The following is a 27,689-nucleotide window of genomic DNA, read 5'->3' as shown; positions in this document are numbered from 1 at the left end:
CCTATTTCAATCAGCCTATACCCAGACCAGAGCCCTACCACCATCTTCATATCCAAACTTCTCTTAAATGTTGAAATCAAGCTCGAAAAACCACTTGTGCTAGCAGCTCATTCCACACTCTTACAACCCTCTGAATGAAGAAGATCCCCCTCATATTCCCATTAAACTTTTTATCTTTTACCCTTAACCCAAGACCCATCCAACCTTAGAGGAAAAAGCCTGATTGCACTTACCCTATCTATACCACTCATCATTTTGTATACCTCTATCAAATCTTCTAAATTCCATTGAATAAAGTCTTAAGCAATTCAATCTTTCCTTATAACTCAGGTCCTCTAGTCCTGGTAGCATCCTTATACATTTCCTCTGTGCTCTTTCAATCTTACTTGCATCTTTCCTGTAGGTCAGTCACCAAAACTGCGCACAATACTCCAAATTAGGCCACACCAACATCTTGTACAACTTCAACATAACAAGTATTTGGGTACTTGTCGTAACACATAAGGAAGCCGTTCGGCCAATCAAATCATGATATCTAATAGCAGAGCAATCCCCTCAGACCCACTAACCTTCTTTCATAGTCGGTAGCCTGCAGCTATTTTCTCTTATTCTTTTTGCCACCTACCTACACTACGGGGTAATTTACAGTTGCCAATTAACTTACCAAACCATCTTTGGGATGTTAGAGGAAACAGGACAACCTGGTGGAAACACACACGAAGGTTCCACACAGACAGAACCCAGTCTCTGGAGTTGTGAGACAGTATCTCTAACTGCCACTTCAACGTGTATGTTCACAGGCTGAAAATTTGCTCAGCTCCAAATCAACAAGTGCATTTTACCTGGGTCCAGCTGTGAGGCTCCAAAATGGACTGGAACTCAGCGGCCTATCACCAAAACCAGCAGGAAAGGGAGCACCCGCATTGGCAACAGGGTTTATTCCATGCCGATTTCAAAGAACTCCAGTTCGGCCAAGCTACAATGAGACATAAGCACACGTTAGTGCAGTACACAGCAGATATGTGCAGCCCTCTGTCAATGACCTATTTTACGCTAAGAAGTTCCTAAGGGGATCAACATGATCGAAAGTGAAGATGGCATAAGCAGGATGTAGTTTTCTCCCCACCTCTCCCACAATGCTCACTGGTAGCACATCTGCTCTGCCAATGGCTCCTTTATCTCATCAAGTCAAGCCTCTTATACATCATCAGAAGACCAGGAATATTCTTACTCTTCAGAGGTCACTTTCCAGAGAGTAGGTTTCAATGGCTTTTTATACAGGCATAAAACATAAGCACTGACATTCGGACAGAAGTCTCGAATTTACTCGAATTGCATTGCAACAACTATCAACTTTCCAAACAGGCCTTTGTTGCTAGCTCCACATGATTAAAGAGTTGGAACAATGTCCAAATAAGTGCAAGTGAAACTTGAACGAGCCTGAAATCCAAGATAAGGTTAATTTATTCACTTAATTTTTACCAAGCAGATAATGGAGTAGTGTTGCTCCTAATATTAATTGGCATGCGTCAGCTCTGTTAAATTCAGTAAGGAAGGTTGTAACACATTGATGCTCACCTCATTGCAAAGCCAAAGGAACATTACTCTGTGCCACCTAAGGAAAAGGCAGCACTGTTATTTATTGAAAATCTCACCTTGTTAATTTACAATGAAGGATTTCACAAAATAGGTTTATATTCCACAGAACTTTAATAATAAGGTTAAGGGATAGTATGATTATATCATCTCCGTAGATACTACCTGAACTGCTGAGTTTCTCCAGCAGATTAAGTGCATTGATCTAGATTTCTGGCATTTGCAGAATCTCTTGTATTTGTGATCTGCAAATTTCCACAGATGTACAGTAGAATGCATTCGTATTGATTGCATCACAGGGTGGTATGGATCTTACAATATACAGGATCATAAGAAGTTGCAAAAGGTTGGAGACTCAGCTTGTGTCCACAGCATAACTAAGGAAGCTGAAAATTATCACGAACATAAGAACATAAGAAATAGGAGCAGGGGTAGGCCATCCGGCCCATCGAGCCTGCCCGCCATTCAATAAGATCATGGCTGATCTGCCCATAAACTCAGCTCCATCTACCTGCCTTCTCCCCATAACCTTTAATTCCCCTACTATGTAAAAATCTATCTAACTGTATCTTAAATATATTTAGTGAAGAAGCCTCAACTGCTTCCCTGGGCAGAGAGCTCCACAGATTCACCACTCCCTGGGAAAAACAGTTTCTTCTCATCTCCATCCTAAATCTTCTCCCCTGAATCCTGAGGCAATGTCCCCTAGTTCTAGTCTCACCTATCAATGGAAACAACCTTCCTACTACTATCTTATCTATCCCTTTCAAAATTTTGTATGTTTCTATAAGATCCCTTTTCATTCTTCTGAATTCCAGAGAGTATAGTCCCAAGTGACTCAATCTCTCCTCATAGGTTAACCCCTTCATCTCTGGAATCAACTCGGTGAATCTCCCCTGCACTGCCTCCAAAGCCAGTATATCCTTCCTCAAGTATGAAGACCAGAACTGCACACAGTACTCCAGGTGCGGTCTCACTAGTACCCTGTACAGTTGCAGCATGACCTCCCTGCTCTTGAATTCAATCCCTCTAGCAATGAAGGCCAACATTCCATTTGCCTTCTTAATAACCTGTTGTACCCGCAAGCCAACTTCTTGCGATTCAAGAACAAACACTTCCAAGTCCTCTGCACAACAGCATGTTGCAATCTTTCATGATTTAAAAAATAATCTGCTCTTCTCTTATTCCTTCTAAAGTGATGATCTCACTTTTACCAACATTGTATTCCATCTAACAGTCTTTGGCCCATTCACTTAACCTATTTATATCCCCCCGCAGACTCTCCACATCCTCTGCACAATTTGCATTCCCACTCAGTTTAGTGTCATCAGCAAATTTTGCTACACTACACACAATCCCCTCTTCCAAATCATCAATGTAAATGGTAAACATCGACCCCTGCGGCACCCCACTCACCACAGACTGCCAACCGGAGAAACACCCATTTATACCAACTCTCTGACTTCTATCAGTTAACCAATCTGCTATCCATGCCAATACACTTCCTCGGACTCCATGCATCTGTATCTTATATATAAGTCTCTTGTGTGGCACCTCATCGAACGCCTTCTGGTAATCCAAGTATATGTCATCTACCTGTTCCTCTCTATCCACTGTACTGATTATGTCATTAAAGAACTCCAGTAAAACAGGACCTGCCCTTTCTGAATTCACGCTGTGTCTGTCTAATGGAACCACTCCTTTCTAAATGTTTCATTATTTCTTCCTTAATGACAGCTTCAAGCATTTTCCTGACTACAGATGTAAAGCTAACTGGCCTATAATTGCCTGTCTTTTGCCTACATCCTTTTTTAAAAAGTGGTGTGACATTTGCTGTCTTCCAATCCACTGGGACCTGCCCAGAGTCTAGAGAGTTTTGATAAATTATTACCAACGTGTCTGCTATAACCTCCGCCAATTCCTTCTGCACCCTGGGATACATCCCATCAGGCCCTCTAGTTTGCTCATCACTATCTCTTCAATGACAGTGATTTTATCAAGGTCCTCACCTCCCATTTCATCCATAACATCCTTCTTTGGCATATTAGACGTATCCTCCACCCTGAAGACCGACACAAAATAGCCATTCAATGCCTCAGCCATTTCATTATCACCCAATATCAATTTCCCCTTCTCGTCTTCCAAGGGACCTACATTGACTTTAGCCACCCTGTTCCACCTTATATACTTATAAAAAAATTTTGCTATCTGTTTTGATATTTTGTACTAATTTACTTTCACAAGCAACTTTTCTTTAAAGCTGCTAAAGCATCTGGCTGCTTGAACCTGTAAACATTGAATTTTCTAGCTAACTGCAACAGCAAGTGATCCTGAAAGTTTACATTGAAGTGAATAATGACAGCATATGCCATATGTCATCATCAGCTTTTGAGGACAAAGCAGGTGCCATTGTCCATAGGAGGCTGCATGGGTTTATGTCAAATTATTGAAAAGCAATCTCCTCATCCATTTTTTCCTCATTGACCTGATTTCTGTCAGTTTTTTCAAAGGCCTTAATTTGTACTGTTTACAATCCCCACAAACTGAATTCCAGATTCAAACCACACTATGAGTTAAAATGTTTATCCTTGCATCTCCCTTGTTTATCTTCTCCAGATTTTAAACTCAAGGCTTGCAATGATACAAAAAGGAGGTCAATCTGCTCATTCAGCCTTTGCTAACTCCCAACAATCTAATTAGATCTGTGTCCCATTTCCTGCAACCTACTCTTGCTCACATGGTTATTAAATCCCTTCTAGTCTTTTTGTCATTTACTTATTCAGCACCCAAAGTCAAAATCAAACTTGGCTCCCTGGGGTTTTGAAGGAAAACCATGGACTTCTGCAGCACCATCATCATCATCAGTATGTACCATACTGCATGAAGAGTTCTTGGCAAATTTTTCTACAGAAGTGGTTTGCCATTGCCTTCTTCTGGCCAGTGCCTTTACAAGAGGGGAGACCCCAACTATTATCAATCTTCTTCAGAAATTCTCTGCCTGGTGTCAGTAGTTGCATAACCAGGATGTGATAGGCACCAGCTGCTGCTCCCATGGCTTCACGTGGCCCTGATTGGAGGGGCTAAGCAGGTGTCCAAGGGTGACCTGACGGCTAGCGGAGGCAAGGAGTGCCTTACACCTCCTTTAGTAGAGACGTACTGCCACCCTGCACCCCATCCCACTAATTATAGAGTCATTGAGTTATACAGCATAAAAAAGGCCCTTCAGCCCACTTGTCTATGCTGTTCAAGATGCCTTCCTGAGCTAGTCCCATATGCCTGCATTTGCCCTCTTAATCTAACCCATCGTGTACCTGTCCACATGTCTTTTGAAGATAGTAATTTTACCTGCCTTTACCACTTCCTTTAGCAGTTCATTCCATATACCCATCACCCTCTGTATGAACTATCCTTGGCCTATCTGCTCACACATTAACTTCTATCTTTCTTGTCTAAACCAGCCTGCCCAAATACACCTCTATCAAATCTCCTCACAACCTTTTCTGTTCCAAGGATGTTTTCCTTTCTATGTCCATTTTAGTGTGATGTTAAAGGTTACCACCCCTGCCCCAATCCAAATCAATCAGTGAAATCAAGTTGCTTATTTTTAATTCATCTGGAATTTATCATTTCAAATTTAAGTAATTTTTTAAAAATATTTTCTAATTAACCTCATGAAGGTTTTCTAAAGGGATTCTTCTGAAACAAGCTTACAAAGGACATTCAGGCCATGTTCTCATGACCTGGTTTTTAGTGATATAGTCAATGAGTGTTGAAAATCAAAATGCCATCAAACAAATTAATCGATAACTACAGCACTCACCAATAATTGACTAACATTCTCATGATGTTTAACTTTCTTGACTTTTCCCCAATTACCAGAGTCACAACAGCTTAAAAACAGGTGCTTTGGCCCAATTCATTCATGCCAACCAAAATGTCTATCTGAGTTGGTCTATTTTGCCTGTAGCCCTCTAAACGTTTTCTATCCATGTACCTGTCCAAATATCTTTTAAATATTGTTTTTATACCTTCCTCTACAACTTCCTCTGGGAGCTTGTTCTGTACACCCACCACTCTCATGTAAACAACTTTCCCCTCAGACTCTCTTTAAATCTTTCTGCTCTCACCTTCCATCCCTTGGTCTTGGACTCCCTGCCCTCAGAAAAAGATGGTGACCATCCAGCTTATCTATGTTCCTCATGATTTTATATACCTCTACAAGCAGGGGTTCCCAAACTTTCTTATGCCATGGACACTTACCACTAACCGAATGGTCCATCGACCTCAGAATGGGAAACCCTAGCCCATATGTTAACCTCATATTTTCTTCAGGCTCCAGAGGAAAAAGTTCCCAGTCCATCCAGCCTTTCCTTGTAACACAAACCTTCCATTCCTGGCAACTTCCTTGTAAATAATTTCTGTATCCCTTCTAGGTCCTCATAAATCACTTCTTGTATCCCTTAATGACATCTTTCCTTCAGCTGGGTGATTAGAACTGCACACTTTCCCCACTCCAATACTCAGTGCTCTGACCAAAGAAGGCAAAAGCGTCAAATGTTTTCTTCAACATCCTGTTTACCTACATTGCCTTCCTTGCCCAGCACCCAGTCATAAAATGTTTCTTATTCTGTCTGTCTACTGCTTGTAGGAGCCGTGTCCTAAAAATTGCCTTTTATTTTAATTTTCCTTTCTTTTTTACCTTTGTCTCCATGCCCCTATTTTGTTTTTGTTTTCTAAACTTTATTATAACAGCAACAAAATGCATTATCCACAGAATTTATGTTAAGCTCAAGCCCCTGTGGGGCTTGATTGGCATTTAATACTTCAGTAGTATTGAGTAATACTGTAAACATATTGTTTGATTAAGCATTCTTCGTTGTTCACATAAGGCATTATGGATTATATATAAAAGTACATAAATGGCATACATCATGACGCTACCATGTCATGTAGGCACATCTCGCTAAAAGTAAAAGTATGGCATGTTCTCCTGGGCTCCCATTTCTTTCTTTTAATTTGTTTTGTGTTTTTGGAGTTATAAAACCTAACAGGGCCTGCGAGTGTCCAAGGCCTCCACACAGCTAGACGGGCTCGCCTTGTTTCGAGCAGACAGGGACGCAGCTCTTTCTGGTATGACTCACGGTGGTGGCTTGTGTGTTTACATCAATACGGAATGGTGCAAGAACTCTGTACTGATTTCCAGACACTGCTCATCGCCAGTGGAGTTTGTGACTGATAGATGCAGACCATTTTATTTACCACGGGAATCACCACTGTCCTCAGAATTGGAGTCTACACTCCCCCCAGCGCCAATGCTAAGGAGGCACTCTGTGAATTGTATGGGGCTATTGGCGAACTGCTGAACGCACACGCTGATGGACTGTTTATTATCACCAGAGATTTTAACCACACGAACCTTAAGTCAGTGCTCCCCAAATTCCATCAGTATGTGGACTTTACTATGAGGGGGGACAAGGCATTGGACCATGTTTACACAAACATCCGAGACACGTACCAGGCAGAGCCCCACCCCCACCTCGGTTACTCAGACCACATCTCTGTTGTGCTAATCCCAGCATACAGACCGCTCGTCAGGCACTCCAGACTAGTTCAGAATCAGGTGAAAACCTGGCCAGCAGGAGCCATCTCTGCTCTTCAAGACTGCTTTGAGTACACTGACTGGCACATGTTCAGGGAGGCTGCAACCGATGGCGACTCTACCAACTTAGAGGAGTACACAACATCAGAGACTAGCCACATCAGCAAGTGCATCAATAACGTCGCTGTGTCCAAGACCATCACTACATGCCCTAACCAGAAGCCATGGATGACCGCGGAGGTGCGTGCGCTGCTGAGGACCCATGACTCCGCCTTCAGAGCAGGCGACAAGGCAGCCCTAACAACAGCAAGGGCCAAACTGTCCCGAGCCATCAGAGAGGCAAAGCGTGCACACACCCAGCAAATCCACAGCCACTTCCAGGATAGCGGCGACACGCGGCGCATGTGGAAGGGCAGTCAGGACGTCACCAACTACAGGACAACATCACCTGACTGTGCGGGTGATGCTTCCCTCCCAGATGCGCTGAATAACTTCTATGCTCATTTTGAGGTGGAAAATGATGTGGCGGCGAGTAAGTCCACCCCTCCTCCAAATGACCAGCTGCTGTGTCTCACTGTGGCCGACATGAAGAGAACCCTGTGCAGGGTCAACCCACAGAAGGCTGCTGCACCAGACAATATCCCTGGTAGAGTGCTCAGAGGCTGTGCAGACCAGCTAGCAGATATTCTCACCAACATCTTCAACATCTCCCTGAGCGGCACCACCGTTCCAACATGCTTCATGGCCGCCACCATTGGCCCGTGCCGAAGAAGTCTTCAGAGTCCTGCCTCAATGACTACTGTCCCGTTGCACTCACATCTATCATCATGAAGTGTTTCCAGAGGCTCAACATGAGGCATATCAAGACCCTGCTGCCCCCTCACTGCACCCCCTGCAGTTTGCGTACCATCCCAACCGCTCAACAGATGACGCCATTGCCACCACCCTCCACCTGGCCCTAACCCACCAGGACAAAAAAGACATGTGCGTTCGAATGCTGTTCATAGACTTCAGTTCAGCATTCAACACAATCATCCCTCAGAAACTGATTGGAAAGCTGAGCCTACTGGGCCTGGACACCTCCCTCTGCAACTGGATCCTAGACTTCCTGACTGGGAGATCTCAGTCGGTCCGGATCGGAAGCAGCATCTCCAACACCATCACACTGAGCACGGGGTCTCCCCGGGGCTGTGTGCTCAGTCCACTGCTGTTCACTCTGCTGACCCACGACCGTGCTACAACACACAGCTCGAACCACGTCATCAAGTTCGCCGATGACACGACCATGTTGGGTCTCATCAGCAAGAACGATGAGTCAGCTTACAGAGAGGAGGTGCAGCAGCTAACGGACTGGTGCAGAGCCAACAACCTGTCTCTGAATGTGAACAAAACAAAAGAGATGGTTGTTGACTTCAGGCGGGCACGGAGAGACCACTCCCTGCTGAACGTCGACGGCTCTTCGGTAGAGATCGTTAAGAGCACCAAATTTCTTGGTGTTCACCTGGCGGAGAATCTCACCTTATCCCTCAACACCAGCTCAACAGCAAAGAAAGCCCAGCAGCATCTCTACTTTCTGCGAAGGCTGAGGAAAGTCCATCTGCCACCCCACATCCTCATTACATTTTACAGGGGTTGTATTGAGAGCATCCTGAGCAGCTGCATCACTGCCTGGGTCGGAAATTGCACCATCTCGGATCGCAAGACCCTGCAGCGGATAGTGAGGTCAGCTGAGAAGATCATCGGGGTCTCTCTACCCGCCATTACAGACCCTTACACTAAATTCAGATTCAGATTCAGTTTATTGCCATTTAAAAACCACAAATGCAATGCAGTTAAAAAATAAGACAACATTCCTCCAGAATGATATCACAAAAACACATGACAAAACAGACTACACCAGAAAATCCACATAACATTTGGCAATCCCAAATCCAGAGTCCGGAGAGGCTGCTGCGTATTAATATTGTGCTACCATCTTAGTGCGTTCCCCGGAAAGGAGCTCCAATCCCACCAGGCAAACAAAACCACAAACTAAAGCTACAAGACCTGCACAAAAACCACATATTTACAACATATAGTTACGACAGTGCAAACAATAGCATAATTGATAAAAAAAAGCAGACCATAGGCACAGTAAAAATAGTCCAAATATGTTAAAAGACTTAAATGCTGCATCCGCAAGGCAAACAGCATTATGAAGGACCCCACGCACCCCTCAAACAAACTCTTCTCCCTCCTGCCGTTTGGGAAAAGGCACTGAAGCATTCGGGCTCTCACGACCAGACTATGTAACAGTTTCTTCCTCCAAGCCATCAGACTCCTCAATACCCAGAGACTGGATATTGATACTGCCCTCTACTATGACTATTGTCTTGTTTATTATTTATTGTAATGCCTGCACTGTTTTGTGCACTTTATGCAGTCCTGGGGAGGACTGTAGTCTAGTGTAGTTTTTTTTTTTCTCTGTGTTGTTTTCACGTAGTTCAGTGTAGTTTTTGTACCGTTTCATGTGGCACCATGGTCCTGAAAAACATTGTCTCATTTTTACTGTGTGCTGTACCAGCAGTTGTGGTCAAAATGACAATAAAAAATGACTTGACTTGACTTGAAAGTTGTTGGAATCCATTGTTAGGGATGAGTTTTCAGAGTACCTGGAGGCACATGACAAGATAGGCCAAAGCCAGCATGGTTTCCTAAAAGGAACATCCTGCCCGACTAACCAACTGCAATTTTTTGAGGAAATTACAAGTAGGGTGGACAAAGGAGATGCAGTAGATGTGGTGTACTTGGACTTTCATAAGACCTTTGACAAGGTGCCACACATGAGGCCACACAGAGGAGTTACTAGCATGGGTGGGGCATTGGCTGATTGGCAGAAAACAGAGAGTGGGAATAAAGGGATCCTATTCTGGCTGGCTGCCGGTTACCAGTGGAGTTGCAGAGGGGTCAGTGTTGAGACCACTGCTTTTCACAATGTATGTCAATGATTTGGACTATGGGATTAATAGATCTGTGGCTAAATTTGCCGATGATACAAAGATAGGTGGAGGAGCAGGTCGTGTTGAGGAAACAGAGAGCCTGTAGAGAGACTTAGTTTAGGGGAATGGGCAAAGAAGTGGCAAATGACATACAATGTTGGAAAGTGTATGGTCATGCACTTTGGTGGAGGAAATAAACAGGCAGACTATTATTTAGATGGGGAGAGAATTCAAACTGCAGAGATACAAAGGGACTTGGGAGTCCTTGTGCGGGATACCTCCAGGTTGAATCAGTTGTGAAGAAGGCGAATGCAATGCTGGCATTCATTTCTAGAGGTATAGAATATAAGAACAGGGAAGTGATGTTGAGGCTTTTTAAAGGTAGTTGTGAGCCCACACTTGGAGTATTGTGTGCAGTTTTGGGCTCCTTATTTTAGAAAGGATACACTGACATTGGAGAGGGTTCAGAGAAGATTCATCAGAATGATTTCTTGAATAAAAGGAATGTCTGGCAGCTCTTGGGCAGTGTTCCCTGGAGTGCAGGAGAATGAGGGGGGACCTCATAGAAACATTCCGAATGTTAAAGGCCTGAACAGATTAGATATGGAAAAGTAATTTCACATGGTAGGGGAAGTCTAGGACAAAAGGGCATGACTTCAGGATTAAAGGACATCCATTTAGAACAGAGATGCAGAGAAATTACTTTCGTCGGAGGGTGATAAATCTGTGGAATTTGTTGCCACGAGCAACTGTAGAGGCCAAGTCATTGGGTGCTTTTAAGGCAGAGATAGATAGGTTCTTGATTATCCAGAGCATCAAAGGGTATGGGGAGAAGGCAGGGGAAGAATTAGATCAGCTATTGACTGAATGGCAGAGCAGACTCGATAAACCAAATGGCCTTCTTCTGCTCCTATATCTTACGGTCTTATGGTCTAACTAAACCTTGCATCTTTGAAATGTGGGAGGAAACCAAAGCATCCGGAGGAAACCCAAGCATTCACAGAGAGAACATACAAACTCCTTGCAGACAGCAGTGGTAATGAAATTCATCCTTGTGAATAAGGTTATAATGAAAGACAGCTATGCTATGATAAACACAAAATATTCTGCAGATGCTGGAAATCCAGAGCAACACACTCAAAATGCTGGAGGAACTCAGCAGGTCAGGCAGCATCAATGGAAATGAATAAACAATTGACATTTCAAGCTGAGACCCTTCATCAGGACTGGAAAGGAAGGTGAAAGCTGCAAGAATAAGGAAGTGGGGGGAGAGGAAGGAAGGCAAACTAGATAGTGATAGGTTGGTTGGGGGTGTGATGAAGAAAGAAGCTAGGAAGTGATAGGTAGAACAGGCAAAGGGCTGGAGAAGAAGGAATCTAATAGGAGAGGAGAGTGGACCATAGGAGAAAGGGAAGGAGGAGGTGAATGGGAAGGTGAAAGGCAGCCGAGGGAAGAAGGAAGAGGCCAGAATAGGGAATTCAAGAAGTGGGAGGGGAAAGTACCGGACGTTCATACCATCAGATTCATGGCCACCTGGACAGAATAGAAGATGTTGCTTCTCAAATCTGAGAGTGGCCTCATCATGGCAGAAGAGGAGACCATGGAACATGAATGGGGATAGGACTAAAAATGGTAGGCCGTCCAGAAATTTCACTTTTTGCAGATGAGGTGAACATACTTGACAAAGTGGTGCTCCAATCTATGTGGGTTCTCACCTATGTAGAGGAGGCTGCATAGGTACAGCAGACCACCCCAACAGATTTGCAGACGAAGTGCTATGTTTCACCTTAAGGATTCTGAAGTAGATAGGGGTAAAGGGGTAACCTGCTCCTGATCATTGTCCAACATACACAAAAATCAGAAAATCAGGCAGCATCTAGATTTTGCCTGACTTACTGAATTCCTTCACTATTTTGTGCATTGTGCTCAAGCTTTCCAGCATTTGCAGAACCTCTTGTGCCCTGATCATTGTTTACTCAGTAATTTCAGATCAGGACATACTGATCTTGTTCAGTATCAGATACTGAACGCTCCGTGGAGAGCCAAGGGTATAACAAGGCACAGAAGACATCATGGTCATCCACTGCAAGCAAGGAAGACCCTAGTTTGTGACGCTTGTTCGTACACTGGACTTGGACTCCCCGCACAGCTTTGCTGTTATTGTCGGTTATGACGGTCAACCACCAGAGAGCAGATCAGAGGGAAGAAAATGGATGATATAGAGATTACTGTTTGATTTGCCCACAATAGACCATCAAATTGAAGTTAGTCATTTGGGCAATGTAGTAGTTTTCTACACAGTGAACGTATGTATACTTCATGCTATCCTCAGTCCCACAAGGAAGGTCTTACTGGAAGCTGATGAATGATTTCATTGTGCTGCCAGTATTGTGTTTCTGTTGAGTAAATGATTGTCAAACTCCATATTTAACATAAAAATGGGAAGTAATATGAATTAGAACGTGTCTTTAACAGAATTAGACCTACAGAGAGTTTAATTGTTTGATTGTTTCCTGAAAAAACATTTTGTTGGCTTCCATCAAACTCTTCCCTAAATTAACAAAGGCACCAGCCCAGTTTAAAACACGTACAAAATAGCCGAAGGAGGAACTGCCATAGTTTTACCTTCTAAACTCAATCCTGATTCCTTTTAAACTATTGTTCAAATTTACTCATATTTCCGTCAAGCATCACATTGTTTCAACTTTAAGACTTAAACTTTAAAGTGCCCTGCTTATTTGACCAGCAGTAGCTGTTGTGTGCGATTATCTGCTACATTCCAGAACTCCAAGAATGCTCTGCCTGCAAACATTAAACTCTCTCAAATTATACTTTCTGTTTCCTGTGCACGCATGCACAGGCACACACACACACACACACACACACACACACACACACACACACACACACACACACACACACACATGAACATGTACACAAGCACGGGCACACACGCACACAGTGGACTTCGATTGCCACATCCGTGAAAATCAATACTCACCACATCGCCCAGTAAGTAAATCTGACTCTGGTAAAACAGGGTCAATCCGCTCCTAATTCCTGACCTAACTTCTAAGATGGTGATGTAATTTGATCTCTAAAACAATTCCAAGCAGTCATTTCCTACTCTCCCCACGGGACACGAACCACCCTAAGAAAATAAACAAAATAAATGTGTTTCACTGTCGATTAAAGACCCAAGCCCGAGCAATGTTAAAGCATCCTGATGAAGGGTCTCGAATTTTTTTTCCATAGATGCTGCCTAGCCTGCTGAGTCCCTCCAGCATTTTGTGTGTGTGTTGCAATGTTAGTTGTGTTATAAAGTCGGGCTGTGTATAGATATTACTTTTACTGCACTGTCATGGTAGCAGTGCCCTCACAACAGTCGTTCCAACTACCCTGGAACAAAAGCAACACTTTTATTACTACATACAAGATTATTGGGGTGAGTTGGAGGTGGGGTTTAAATAAGGGGGTGATATGACAAGCACAGCAGCAGACTTTGCATATTTTTAAAAGTTAACAAATTTCCCCACGCATGCTGGAGATAATAAACCTGATTCTGAGAACCACTATTTTTGCAAAATTGCTTTTAAGACTATTATTTTACATTTATGGACTCGGGCGGTAGATGAGAAATTGGCCCTGAACTCAAAAGGACAGTTCCATCATGAATCTGCAGTCCCATGGAACATGCAGTCACAGGGAGAATGTATTAACGCCACTCTGCAGGGAGGAATTGAGCTCCAAATTTCCCGCAACTTTTTGTGGTTTTCCTTGATGTCAATACTGAACAGCCACCTTGCATTTTAAGGTTAATGATGGAGATCCGAATCCAGCGCGCATTGGCCAGAGAAATGAGAATCTCCATCCCGAGCGTGGTGCTGTTTCGCATGAGATTAACGCTGACAGAAAGATTAGGAAGGTACAGTGCAGAATTAGCTGCCCACAGAACTGGAAGAGAGGCATATCAAGCTCAAGTTAATTATCTTTCAACCATATATGAATATCCATGCAGACAGCCAAATGAAACAGTGTTCCTCCGGGGTCAAAGTGCTAAATACAGTACCAACAGTCATACACAGCACAAGGCACATATAGCACACATAAGATAGCAAGCAAACATACAGTCACACAAATATATAGCCCCAAGTCCCTGAGAGACACGTCCTATAAATCGATGGTGCATCAGCATGTTCAGCAAGGACAAGTAGCTCTCAGCAGTCCGCAGCTGAACATGAGCGTGTAATCCAGTTGGTCATTCCTCCAATTATACACTGGAGAGGAGCACCACCAGGAGGAGCCAGGCCCCAACCCAGCACAAACACTGCGCCACATCATCTCCGACGCCACCTCTCCTGAACAGCTGCACCAGGCAAACCCGCGACTTGAGGCCGAGTCCTCACTACAACCAAGGCCACGCAGCTCCCCCGCCGCCTGCTTCACCAGTAAACAAGTGAAACGGACCTGCAGTACTTTACACTACCAATGTCCAACAAGCAGTCACGCAATAAAAAAATACATATAGCCCAGGTCCCTGAGTGATGAAAATTCATGGTGCATGGGTATAATCGGCAAGAACAAACAGTTCTCAGCAGTCCACAGATGAATGTATTGCACTGTACTGCTGCCACAAAAAAAGCATGGCATATGTGAATGATGATATACCTAATTCTGATACGGGTCTCTACTGTGGACTGAGAGTGGGAAAGGGGCAGGGAGAGGGAATCATAATTGAAAAAAGGGGAAGGGAGAGGGGAGCACCCGAGGGACATTTGGTAATGATCAATAAACCAATTGTTTGGAATCAAATGTCTCAGGTTTGGGTGTGCCTGCACCCATGCCACCTACCAACTTCACCCCTCCCTCCGCTTCCGACACTCCTCCTCTGCCACCTGTCCCACACCCTTCCCATGGTCCTCCACCCTCTTTTCCAACTTTACTCTTGTCAGGTTTACAGACTTGCTCTCTGCTCCACAACCAACATATGCAAGGACGTGCTGCGGACAGCCCATGAGTATCAGCACACATCGAGCACCAACATAGAGTGCCCACAATGCTTGGCAGACTAACATAGAACACAACAGTTGACAAAACAGCAGTAAACCAGCCCTGTTCCTCACTATCTCACACACACACACACACACACACACACACACACACACACACACACACACACACACGCACACACACACCTCCAACCCCCAAGACAGGCCATTTTTAGCCTCCTGCAGACTCACACTCAGACTCACGGGTATTGGCCTTCAACTTCTCCAGCAGACTCGCAGAGCTTTGCAGACTTGGTATGGGCATTGTGCGAGCAGGAGGGATTAGCTTATAAACACGAGAAACTCTGCAGATACTGGAAATCTAAAGCAACATACACACACAAAATGCTGGAGGAACTCAGCAGGTCAGGCAGCACCTATATAAATGAGGAAACTGTCAATGTTTCAGGCCAAGACCCTTCTTCTCAAAGGAAGGGGGAAGTGGTCAGAATAAAAAGATGGGAGGAACAGAAGGAGAATAGCTAGCAGGTGATAGGTGAAGCCGAATGGGTAGGAGAGGTAAAGGGGTGGAGAGGAGAGAATCTGATAAGAGAGGAGAGTGGACTGTAGGAGAAAGGGAAGGAGGAGGGCACCCAGGGGAGGTGAAAGGCAAGTTTAATTAGTGACTTAATTACTAGTTTAACATCACAAGCCAAAAGATCTGTTCCTGTGCTGCACTGTTCTATATTAAATAAATAATGGATAGCCAGTTTACTGATACCACCAGGAAGCAGACTTCCCTTTAAGAAATCTGTATTCATTTAAGTAAGACCTTGGGAAAGGATATCATAAAGATTTTTTCAGCCTTTAATAGGTCCATACTTCCCAAACGTGCAGCAGCCCAGGGCTATGGCATTTTTCAACCACATTTTCTGCTGAATGTGAATGTGTTACTGACCCAAGGTTGCAACACTGTCTGAAAACATTATGCTACGGATTATAGGCATCATTCCTACTGTTGACTATGCTGCTGAGAGAGGTGTGTGTGTTAATTTATTATTCAATGAAAATTAGGACGAAAAAAACAGCACCTGTCCCACCAGTCATCAAGGTCCTGGTTGATCTTCTAATCCAGGAACTTTTTCCAAAACTTATCACCAAGTCCTTTAATTCCCTCTAAATGTAGATATCTAATGATCCTTGTGTTGAATTAACTCAATGACTGAGTCCTAGAGATGAAATTATTCCAAGTGGACATCACAGTGAAGAAATTTCTCCTCATCTGGACCAAACTGACCTACACCTTACTTGTAAATGGTAGACCTGATCAGAGTACTACAGCACTGAAACAGGTCCATCTAGTCCATGCCAATCTTTATCTTCTGCCTACTCCCATCTACTTGTACCCAGACCACATCCCTCAACACTGATCATCCCTGCTGATTGGAGGGTGGCTAATGTTGTCCCACTTTTCAAGAAAGGAGGGAGAGAGAAAACAGGGAATTATAGACCGGTTAGCCTGACCTCAGTGGTGGGAAAGATGCTGGAGTCAATTATAAAAGAGGAAATTACGACACATTTGGATAGCAGTAGAAGGATCAGTCCGAGTCAGCATGGATTTATGAAGGGAAAATCATGCTTGACTAATCTTCTGGAGTTTTTTCAGGATGTAACTATGAAAATGGACAAGGGAGAGCCAGTGGATGTAGTGTACCTGGACTTCCAGAAAGCTTTTGATAAAGTCCCACATAGGAGATTAGTGGGCAAAATTAGGGTACATGGTATTGGGGGCAGAGTACTGACATAGATTGAAAATTGGCTGGCTGACAGGAAACAAAGAGCAGCGATTAACGGGTCCCTTTCGGAATGGCAGGCTGTGACCAGTGGGGTACCACAAGGTTCGGTGCTGGGACCGCAGCTGTTTACAATATACATTAATGATTTAGATGAAGGGATTAAAAGTAACATTAGCAAATTTGCTGATGACACAAAGCTGGGTGGCAGTGTGAAATGTCAGGAGGATGTTATGAGAATGCAGGGTGACTTGGACAGGTTGGGTGAGTGGGCAAATGTATGGCAGATGCAGTTTAATGTGGATAAATGTGAGGTTACCCACTTTGGTGGCAAGAACTGGGTGGCAGATTACTATCTAAATGGAGTCAAGTTAGGAAAAGGGGAAGTGTAACGAGATCTAGGTGTTCTTGTACATCAGTCAATGAAAGCAAGCATGCAGGTACAGCAGGCAGGGAAGAAAGCTAATGGCATGCTGGCTTTTATAACAAGAGGAATTGAGTATAGGAGTAAAGAGGTCCTTCTGCAGTTGTACAGGGCCCTGGTGAGACTCCACCTGGAGTATTGTGTGCAGTTTTGGTCTCCAAATTTGAGGAAGGATATTCTTGCTATTGAGGGAGTGCAGTGTAGGTTCACAAGGTTAATTCCCAGAATGGCAGGACTGTCATATGTTGAAAGATTGTAGTGACTGGACTTGTATACATGGGAACTTAGAAGGATGAGAGGGGATCTGATTGAAACATATAAGATTATTAAGGGATTGGACACACTGGAGGCAGGAAGCATGTTCCCGCTGATGGGTGAGTCCAGAACTAGAGGCCACAGTTTAAGAATAAGGGGTAGGCCATTTAGAACAGAGATGCGGAAAAACTTTTTCACCCAGAGAGTGGTGGATATGTGGATTGCTCTGCCCCAGAAGGCAGTGGAAGCCAAGTCTCTGGATGCATTCAAGAGAGAGTTATATAGAGCTCTTATAGATAGCAGGGTCAAGGGATATGGGGAGAGGGCAGGAACCAGGTACTGATTGTGTATGATCAGCCATGATCACAGTGAATGGCGGTGCTGGCTAGAAGGGCCGAATGGCCTACTCCTGCACCTACTGTCTATTGTCATAACACACCTCCTTATCTATGTACCTATCCACACTTCTGTTAAATGTTACAATTGAACCAGTATCGAGCATTTTTCGTTCCACACTCATAACACCCTCTGAGTTTCCCCTTATATATTTCTCATTTCACACTAAACCTACAGTATGACCTAAAGCTCCAGTTTCACCCAACATGAGAGAAAAAAGCCTGGATGCATTCACCCTATGTATGTCCTTCATCATTTTGTATTCCTCTGAGAGAACTTGCCGCATTCCCCTGCACTCCAGGAATAAAGTCCTAATTTATTCAACCTCTCCCTAAAACTCAGCTGCTTAAGGACCAGTAACATCCATTTCACAGACTCCACACTCAAAAAAATCACACAGTAAGTATATAATTCAGACAAGGTGCTGAAGAAGACATATTGTGTGCTTGCCTTCATCAGCTATGCAACTGATTCCAAGAGTTATTACAAACCTGATCTATTGGATTACAATATTGCAGCCATATCGGAACTTATCAAATTCCTGCAAACCATTTCATCAAGTCATTTTAAAAATCTAGTCAAAATGCGTTTTGGACATGCAATACATTGTATTGCCAAGTAGAGAGACTGGCATGCTATTTGTTATGGCGAAAATTAGTCAAATAAATCAAAACCTCATACTTCAAAGTGTGAAAGGGATCCGTACTGTAAATCAAATATTGATACATCAGGAAATTACTTTATCTCATTACAGATTGCCTGAAGAAAGTCGCAGATAGTCCAGAATAAAATGTAATTGTTACTTTTTTTAAAATTTTTATAATAATATAATTTGAATAATAGAGCTGAAGTTGTGATCTATCATCTGCAATATGTGGTATGAATAATCAAGTTAATCTCTCAGAGGTTGCATTCTGATTCCTCAGAACATAAGAAAATAGAGACATAAGGGACCGCATGTGTTGGAATCTGAAGCAGCAAATAATCTATTGGAGGAACTCAGGAGGTTGAACAGCATCGGAGGAGGGGCAAACAAAAGTGGTGGATACGGCCCAGTCTATCACCATTGCCTTCCCAACATTGATCATATTTACATAGAGCACCACCACAAGAAAACAGCATCCACCATCAAGAACCCACACCAACCAGGATATGCTCTCTTCTCACTACTACCATCAGGCAGGAAGTACTTAGATCCCAGGTCCCACACCCCCAGGTTCAGGAACAGTCATTACCCTTCAACCATCTGGCTCCTAAACCAATGTAAATAATTTCACTCAGCTCAGCAATGAACTGATTCCATCACCTATGGACTTAACTCCCAAGGGCTCTACAACTCATGTTCTCATTACTATTTTTTTATTTGCTAAATTTGTCTTTCTATTACACATTAGTTATTTGTCAATCTTTATTTATGTATAAAAACACAAAATGCTGGCAGAACTCAGCAGGCCAGACAGCATCTATGGGAGGAGGTAGTGATGACGTTTCGGGCCGAAACCCTTCATCAGGACTGATCAGGTCTTGATGCAGAGTTTCAACCTGAAATGCTAACAATTCCTTCCCTCCACGACAGATGCTGCTAGGCTCGGGAGTTCCTTCAGTAGAGTTTTTGTTACAAAATTAAAGTAAATAGAAGCAGAAATGGCACTTCTAAGTACTCAGTAAGTTCTATCAGAGATTCTGCATTTGTAAAGAAAGAATTAAATGTGACAGCTCCTTGGGAGTTAAAATAAAATAGAAATTTGGAAGGCAAACTGGTGTGGGATTGTTTTGAGAAAGTACACAAGAACTAGATAGATAGATAGATAGATAGATAGATAGATAGATAGATAGATACTTTATTCATCCCCAAGGGGAAATTCAACATTTTTCCAGTGTCCCATACACTTATTGTAGCAAAACTAATTACATACAGTGTTTAACTCAGTATAAATATGATATGCATCTAAAATCACCCTCCCAAAAAGCATTAATAAATAGCTTTTAAAAAGTTCTTAAATAGTTTACTAAAGTGTATTGAGTGGTAACTTAAGATCAGTCCTAACCCCGGCACTTAACATGTCTTGTCCCTGGTGGTTGAATTGTAGAGCCAAATGGCGTTGGGGAGTAATGATCTCTTCATCCTGTCTGAGGAGCATTGCATTGACAGCAACCTGCCGCTTCTCTGTCTCTGGATGGTGCTGTGCAGAGGATGTTCAGGGTTTTCCATGATTGACCGTAGCCTACTCAGCGCCCTCCACTCTGCCACCGATGTCATACTCTCCAGTTCTGTGCCCACAACAGAACCCACCTTCCTTACCAGCTTATTAAGACGTGAGGCGTCCCTCTTCTTAATGCTGCCTCCCCAGCACGCCACCACAAAGAAGAGGGCGCTCTCCAAAACTGACCGATAGAACATCTTCAGCATCTCACTACAAACATTGAATGACGCCTGTCTTCTGAGGAAGTACAGTCGACTCTGTGCTTTCCTGCACAGGGCATCTGTGTTGGTACAGCAATGGTTTGTTTACAACATTATGAGGTTATTCAGCACTATGCTGGTTTACAATCCAGTCCCATTATTCCCACTAATGTTACCTGTAATATACACTCCCCACATTCGCATCAACTCCACCACCCACCTGAACTATAGCAACTTACAGTGGCCAATTAACCTACCAATCCATATGTCTTTGGGAAATGGGAGGAAGTCAGGGGGTCCCTCAGCATCACAGGGAGATTGTACAAACTCCAGAGTTTAACCTACATCACTGGAACAACATAGCAGCACTTCTTGTACCTCTGTGCCATCTGGTTGTGAGGCCACCTGTAAATAATGCGACCATTGGTCATTTTACCATCAAACAAAACGTATTCAAATATATTGTGGTTTCTTATGAGATCGCAGTCAATTCAAAGTTTTTTACAATGTGCCTGGTGGAACTGATTTAAAAAAAACTAACTAAAGAATGAGAACGGACACAACTGGCAGAAATTTAGCGTCTTCCCACTTCCTGCTTCCTACTGGGATCTTCCCTCCCTACTGATCTCCTTCTTGGCACTTATCTCTTCAGATAGGACAAGAGCTACACCTGCCCCCTCACCACCATTCAGGGCTCCAAACAGTCTTTCCAGGTGAGGTACTTCACCTGTGTGTCTGTTGAGGCCATCTATTGCATCCAGTGTAGCCTCCTCTCTGTCAGTGAGACCTGGCATAGACTAGGGGAGCACCTCATTGAGCACCTTCACTTCATCTGGCACAATAAGGGGGAAGGGATATCCTGGTGGCCACCCATTTCAATTCTACTTCCCACTCCCATTTTGCCATTTTGGTCCATGGCATCCTCTGCCGACACAATGAGGCCACACTCAGTTTGGAGGAGCAATACCTCTTCAGGCTGGGTCATCTTCATTACCAAAGTTCCCAGTTTTCAGAAGAAATCATTGGAAAGATTACTGAAATCTAATCAATGCTTTACTTAACCATTGAGAGAATTTGCTGAGTGAATTAGCTAAAAGATTGAGCGCTAAATGCTAGGCTGACTCTAGGCCTGTTTTATGTAGCGTAACAATTACTGTGGGTTATTTTTCTGTATTCTCAACTCTAAAGGAGGTGATGAATTTGACTCCCACTTCAAAGACTAGAACATAAAATCAAGGCTGATATTTCAGCATAGCTCGGAAGAATCTCTGTTGCTGGAGGTGCCACTTCTTGTATGTGACATCTGTCTGCCTGAACACGATGGATGGTCCCAGGCCCAGCTGTGAAAGGAAGAGGGTTGGACATGGGGACTAGCAACCCCATCCTGTAAAACATCCAGAGCTAGAGAAATTACAACAGAAGCTCCATAGACCTCAACCCTGCAGTAGAAGAATTTTTGCTTGTAACACCAAAAAGATGAGCTGCACCTGAGGACAACTTGAAAGGCTGGCCAGGGCAGAGGACTCTGTCAAGCTGCTGTCTACACCCTATTCCCCAGTGATGGGCTTAAGTAAAAACTAAAGGGTTGTCGGCCTGCTCAGTGGGACATAAAAAATGCCGAGGCACAATTTAGAAGAAACCCGTTAGAGTCACAGACTAATACAATCTGCAAACAGGCCCTTTGGACAAAATCATCTGTGCTGAGTCAGATGATTTCTGCATTCTGTTTCCTTTTTATCCCCTGGATGTATTGTGTATGTATAATCTGATCGGTCTGAAGAGCACACAGATTAAAAGCTTCTCACTGTATCTCAGTACATGTAACAATAATAAACCAATACCAATATCTATCTACAGTACTGTGCAAAAGTCTTAGGCACATATATATAGCTCGGGTGCCAAACACTTCTGCACAGTACTGTACTAATTCTGTGTATTGCATTCTACTGCTGTCACAAAAAATATCCTAACATATGAGAGTGATGATAAGCCTAATTCAGATATGGGTCTCTATTGTGGACTGAGAGTGTGAACAGGGCAGGAGGAGGGGAATCATGGTTGGGAAAAGGTAAAGGGAGAGAGAAGGGAGCCGGCAGCACCAGACAGGCATTCTGTAATGATCACTAAACCAATTGTTTGGAATCAAGTGTTCTTGCCTGGTGTCTCAAGAGCTGGTTCCCTGTTCTGTTCTTGGGTTTGTCCACTGACACACTTGTGTAACAGAGGGAAACACCAGAGAGGCATTCTGTAATGATCACTAAACCAATTGTTTGGAATCAAATGTTCTTGCCTGGTGTCACAGGCGTGTCTGTAGCCGCACCCCTGGCACTCCTACTCTGTCACCCATCCCATACTCCTCTAGAGATGTTCCATCCTCAACATTCACAACATTCTTTGCTCCAGCCAGATGTACAGACTTTTTCTCTGTTTCACATGGATAAATAGAGTACTGTGCAAAAGTCTTAAGCACCCTAGCTATCTATATGTAGAAACATAGAAAACCTCCAGCATAATAGAGGTCTTTTGGCCCACAAAGCTGTGCCGAACATGTCCTTACCTGAGAAATTACCTAGGGTTACCCATAGCCCTCTATTTTTCTAAGCTCCATGTACCTGTCCAGGAGTCTCTTAAAAGACCCTATCGTATCTGCCTCCATCACCGTCACCGGCAGCCCATTCCATGTACTCACCACTCTCTGCATAAAAAACTTACCCCTGACACCTCTGTACCTACTTCCAAGCACCTTAAAACTGTGCCCTCTTGTACTAGCCATTTCAGCCCTGGGAAAAAGCCTCTGACTATCCACATGATCAATGCCTTAGATATTTGCACAGTGCTGTAAGTTCATCCCATTTGCCCGAGTTTGGCCCACATCCCTCTAAACTTAGATCTACTCACAGCAAAGGAATGAAGGAATAGGTGGATTTGAAGGAGTAAAGTTTGAGACACAGTCCATCCATGTTCTTACCAAGTGGAAGAAACCTAGAAGTAAAGTGGAAATAAAAAAGATCACTTTCAGATGACACAGTAGCATCACAGCTAGAATAACACTGTTACAGCACCAGTGATTCCTGTTCAATTCCCTCTGCTGTCTGGCAGAAGTTTATATGTTCTCCCTATGACTGCATGGGTTTCCTACAGATGCTCCGGTTTTCTCCCACATTCCAAAAACATGAGGGTCAGTAGGTTAATTGGTCACATGGGTGTCACTGGGCAGCAGTGGCTGGTTAAGCCAGAAGTGCCTGTTGCCATACGGTATCTCTAAATAAGAACAATAAAAAGGCTTAAGACCTCATCTTCTCAACAACAGGGGGATATCACAGTACAGTAATCCTTATTCAACAACAAGTTCATCATGAATGTGGGAATAGGAAAATTCTGAGTTCTGGCATTGGCTCAGTGGGCCGAATGGCCTCCTTCTATGCTGTAAGCAAATTTGGAAACATGGTAATTCTTTAGGTTACTTTTGGACTCCAGCTGTACACAAGTTCAATCCCAGCAACTGTAATTCATTGGCTGTAGAGCATTTTGAAGCACTGGATCATTTTTGCAAACCTTTACGTTTACTGCTATAGAACACCTTACGCAGGTCACACCTTTACTCCCCTCTTCCCCATTCCCTTCGCATCATATATTCAACACGGGTAGTGGCAACGAATCTTATCTGCTAAATACCTACACAACGCTAAATAAACATCATAAAGGACTCCTCCCATCCTGCGCACGGACTGTTTGAACTGCTTCCGTCTGGTAGGCGCTTCAGATCCCTCCAGACTAAGACTAATAGGCACTGGAGAAGTTTTTTCCCTACTGCGGTCACTTTGCTGAACAGTTAACTGCCGGTTAACTGTCGGCTAACTATTACTTGGATTGCACTACTTGTATGTATAATCTATATTTTCATTTATATTTATCATTATTATTGTTATGAGATAACATCTGCCGGAAGTAAATTCCTTGTATGTGCACAGGTACTTGGCGATTAAAGTCTGATTCTGATTCTGATGTACTAGATGATGTACCATCAATAACTCACACTGAGACGTAAGGCGAGATATCGGCTTTTATTGACTGGAAGAAGGAACCAGGAGTGAGTGTCTATCATACAATGTCCTGGAGACTGAGGCCGAGCGTCAGGCCTCAGATCGCCTTTATACAGGGGCCTGTGGAAGGAGCCACAGGAGCAGTCAGCAGGGGGCATGTCCAGACAGGCACATAGTTCACCACACTAGAAAATACTACCACTTCATTCGTATTAGAGTATATAAATAACACATCTCCAGGACAGTCAAACGAGTCTAAGTTTGTCATTTTAAATTATTATAACTGGACGCAGTCGTGTGTGACACTTACTGAAAACCTCAGTTCCCATTGGATAGCAGACTGGTGCTGAAAGGAATGGAATGCAACCAAACTTCACACGCGGAAGTGGGACACGAGACTACTCCTCTATTGGTCTTGTTCCGAGAGTTACGCTGTGTGACTGGATGTGGAGTTGTCAATCAACTGATAACCGCCCATTTCACGCTTGGTTTACACGCCACTATAAGAGGAGGCGCAACGGTGTTTGCGTGCTGCTGGTTTAGATAAATCAATTCTGGCAGGTGCCGTACGCTGTCGCCGAGCGGACTTCCATAAATAATGCAATATTGCAAAATGCACCGCGTTGTCGCATTTCTGTATCATTCGAAGCAATCTTGATGTGTAAATCCATAAACTTATGTGGAAAAAATACAAAATATACGTCAAAGAAAAAGGCAGGCGTGAAAGGCACATAGGTGTAATTTTATTCCCTTCGGATTGGTCACTACTTCTACTCCTATTTCAGGGTTTTGTGGCTTTAAAGGCGAGAGGCACAGATGACCCTCTATAGATACCTTGATCAATACCCCTTTCTGCCCCCACCCCGCCTCCAGTTCCCACAGAGGGAAATACCCGCTCAGCGTCGACCCTATCAGTCCCCAGCAAGATTCACTCACTTTGCAGTAAAATCCCGTCTCGTTCTTCTGAACGTCCGAGTCTGGACTCGGCCGAGCTCAACCCTTTCATAGGTTGACATCTTCATTCCAATAATCAGTTTAGTGAACCTATCCTGCATTCCCTCCAAGTGTATAATCCTTGAACAATGTTACCTGGAACTCCGGTACGGTAGCAGTCTCGCCAACACGCTGAAGCTGTACCAAAGCTTGGAAGTAAAGCCGACATTCCATGAACCTCCAGATCACCCGATGTACCTGTATGCCAGTCTCTTGTATTTCCAGCATAGGGACCCCCCCCCCCCCCCCGCCCCCATGTTCCTTTGTCCCACAACAGTTTGTATTTCGTTTAAATGATAACTTTCCTAGTCACATTTTCCCACACAGAAATACATGCACCAACATGAGAGAGTCATAGAACACTACAGCATAGAAACAGGCCCTTCACCCATCTAATCCATGCTGAACTGTTATTCTGCGCAGTTCCATTAACCTACATCTGGACCATACACCTCCATAGCCCTTTCATCCATGTACTTATTCAAATTTCTCTAAAAATTTTTCCACACTCTCACGACCCTCTAAGAAGCACTTGCCTCTCCATATTTCACCCTTAACCAATGACCCCTAGTTCTAGTATCACCCATCCTCAGTGAAAAATGTCTGCTTGCATTCACCCCATCTGTACCTCTCATAATTCTGTATAACTCCATCAAATCTCCCTCCAATTCTCCTATACTCCAGGGAATAAAGTTCTAACCTATTCAAGCCAATGATTGGGGTACAAATGCAGAGACAGCAAAGAATTAAGTAGTATCACAGACGCAAAATTCAAAAAGGCAAAGAATGTAGGACTGCTGGTGCTGTATTTAAATGCGTGTAGCGTTCGGAATGAAGTGGACAAACTCTTGGCGCAATTAGAGCTGGGTTGGTGTGACATTATGGCCATCACTGAGTCATGGCTGAGAGAAGGGTATACTTGGGAACTTAACATCAAAGAATATACTTCGTATCAAAAGGACAGGCAGGAAGGCATAGGCGGTGGTGTAGCTCTGTTGGTAAGAGATGGAATTACATCTTTAGAAAGAGGTGATATAGGGTTAGAGGATATTGAATCTTTGTGGGTGGAGATAAGAAACTGCAAGGGTTAAAAAAAACATTGTGGGAATCATATATAGCCTCCACATAGCAGCCAAGATGTGAGGTTAGGATTGCAAAGGGTGATGGAAAAGGCATTTAATAAGGGCAATGACACATTTGTAATGGGGGACGTCAATATTCAGGAGGATTGGGAAAATCAGATTGGTGTTGGATGGCAAGAGAGAGAATTTGCTGAAAGCCTACGAGATGGCTTTTTAGAGCAGCTTGTGCTTGAACCTACTCAGGGAAAGATTATCTTAGATTGGGTGTTGTGTAATAAACCAAATGTCATTAGGGAGCTTAACATAAAAGGAACCCTTACGAGGCAGTGATCATAATATGATTGAATTCATACTGCAATTTGAGAGGGAAAAAGCATAAGTTATGTGTGTTTGTTTCACAATGGAATAAAGGGATTTACAGAGGCATGAGGTGGACTGGAGGAGGATACGGGCGGGGATGACGATGGAGATGAGATTCGTGAAGTTTCTGGAAATAGTTCACAAGGCAAAGGATAGATATGTCCCACAGAGGAAAACGTTCTCAAATGGCAAGTGTAGGTAAATGTGGCTGACAAAGGAAGTTAAGGACTGCATAAAAGCCAAGGGAAGGGCATAAAAAGTAGCAAAAATGAATGGGAAGTTGGATAACAACACACACTAAATGCTGGTGGAACACAGCAGGCCAGGCAGCATCTACAGGGAGAAGCACTGTCGACGTTTTGGGCCAAGACCCTTCATCAGGACTAGAAGTTGGATGATTAGGAAGTTTTTAAAATCCAACAAAAGGCAACTAAAAAAGCTATAAGAACGGAAAAGATAAAATATGAGGGCAAACAAGCCAATAATATAAAGCAGGATACCAAAAGACTTTTCAGTTATATAAAGAGTAAAAGGGAGCTGAATATTGGAACACTGGAAAATGATGTTTATGAGGTTGTAATGGAGAACAAAGAAATGGCAGATGAACTTAATGGGTGCTTTGCATCTGTCTTCACTGTGGAAGACTCTGGTAGTGTTCCAGAGGTCTGTGAGTGTCAGGGACCAGGAGTGAGAGCCATTGCTATTACAAAGTAAAAAGTGCTAGGCAAACTCAAAGCTCTTAAGGTGGAAAAGTCACCTGACCCAGATAGACTACATC

At 43.5% G+C, this 27,689-nt stretch overlaps 1 protein-coding gene across 2 annotated transcripts in view; it reads right to left on the bottom strand.

The window, feature by feature from the left end:
• The window catches only part of wdr17 (WD repeat domain 17), a 162,445-nt gene extending 137,628 nt beyond the window's left edge, over positions 1–24,817 (bottom strand). The window contains exons 1-3 of one of the 2 annotated variants that reach the window (XM_059974293.1): positions 24,787–24,817; positions 23,332–23,415; positions 843–976 (exon numbers count right to left, since the gene is read on the bottom strand). The gene's annotated coding sequence lies outside the window, so the exon portion shown is untranslated. Of the gene's footprint in view, positions 1–842; positions 977–13,174; positions 13,260–23,331; positions 23,416–24,786 lie in introns of those variants that run through there. The other variant, XM_059974295.1, reaches the window with a different exon arrangement.
• Between the last annotated feature and the right edge of the window lie 2,872 nt (positions 24,818–27,689).

This window comes from Hypanus sabinus, chromosome 7, assembly GCF_030144855.1.
Source record: "Hypanus sabinus isolate sHypSab1 chromosome 7, sHypSab1.hap1, whole genome shotgun sequence".
In the NCBI taxonomy this organism is placed as follows: domain Eukaryota; kingdom Metazoa; phylum Chordata; class Chondrichthyes; order Myliobatiformes; family Dasyatidae; genus Hypanus; species Hypanus sabinus.
The sequence above is the reverse complement of the archived record's forward strand: the minus strand, read 5'-3'. Positions and strand labels throughout refer to the sequence as shown.